Consider the following 1,407-nt stretch of genomic DNA (forward strand, 5'->3'; position numbering starts at 1 on the left):
ATGTGTCAGTAGATGTTGCAATTTACGAAGAAGAGGAAACGTATAGCAAAGATAAAGATAAAGAAACTACTTAGTGACGAAAAATGCTTATAAACCTTTTCATGAAAAAACTTGATGTTTTGAATAAAGATATATATATATAAATGCGCAAAATACCACATTAAATTGAAATTAATTCTCTTCCATATAGTAAGACGATAAGTAAACACTCAGAATATTAAATAAGATAAAAGTTTAATCTCCCCTGTAAAATAAGACGATCAGAATGAAATGAGATAAAATTCGTTTTTAATAAATTCCGAGGAATGACCGACGTCCAGAACGCGCGCAGAATGACAGGTGAAAGAAAACGGACAGGTATCCTGTACATGAAATGAGAGAAAACCATAAATCGACAGATGGCTAGAACAACTTTAAAAGCAACGCGTCGGAAATGCCACGATGCCGCTGCCGCCTCCCCCCCCTCCTCCTCTTACCCCTCCTCCTTTGCCTCAACCTTTCATCCTCCTCCTCCTCTTACTGCCCCTCATACCAGCTTTACCTCCTCCTCCACGTCCAGCTCTTCCCCACATCGTCATCACGATACCTTCCTTCTCATCTTTTACCTCAACCTTTCCTCCCCCTCCAACTCATCCTCCTCACACCATTTTTGCCTCCTCGTCCTGCTCTTCCTCACACCGCCATCACGATGCTTTCCTCAAACTCTACCTCAACCTTCCATCCACCTCCTCCTCCTTACCTCCCTCCCTCCTCCTCCTCCCCCTCACATCAGCTTTTCCTCCTCGTCCTGCACACCCTCACACCGCTAACACGAGGTCTTACTCATAATTTACCTCCTCCTCCTCCTCCTCCTTCCACCTCCATCCCCTCCCCCCTCACACCAGCTTTATCTCCTCCTCGTCCTCCTCTTCCTTACACCACCACCACGGTGCTTGTTCCTATTCATCCATTACCTCAACCTTTATCCTACTCCCTACCTCCTACTTCCTTCCTCCTTCCTCTCCTCCCCTTCCCTCCGTCTCATCCTCTCCTCCCCCTCCTTCCTCACCCCCTCCTCCTACCTCCCTCCTTCCTCTCATCCCTCCTCCTCTTCCCTCCCTCCTCCTCCTCTCTCCCCATCCTCCCTCCTCCTACCTCCCTCCTTCCTCTCATCCCTCCTCCTCCTCCTCCTCTCCTCTTTCCTCCCTCCCAACATCCTCCCTCCTCCTCCTCCTCCCTCCCTCCTCCCCTTCCTCCTCCCTCCATCCTCCACCTCCTCCTACCTCCCTCCTTCCCCTCATCCCTCCTCCTCCTCCCTCTCCTCCCCTCCCGCTCCCTACCTCTCTTCTCCTACCTCCCTCCTTCCCTCCCTCCCCCTCCTCACACACCACCACCACCTCCTCTTCCTCCTCCGCCTTAATGAAAGTT

The sequence above is a fragment of the Macrobrachium rosenbergii genome, chromosome 59 (assembly GCF_040412425.1).
Source record: "Macrobrachium rosenbergii isolate ZJJX-2024 chromosome 59, ASM4041242v1, whole genome shotgun sequence".
Lineage (NCBI taxonomy): Eukaryota > Metazoa > Arthropoda > Malacostraca > Decapoda > Palaemonidae > Macrobrachium > Macrobrachium rosenbergii.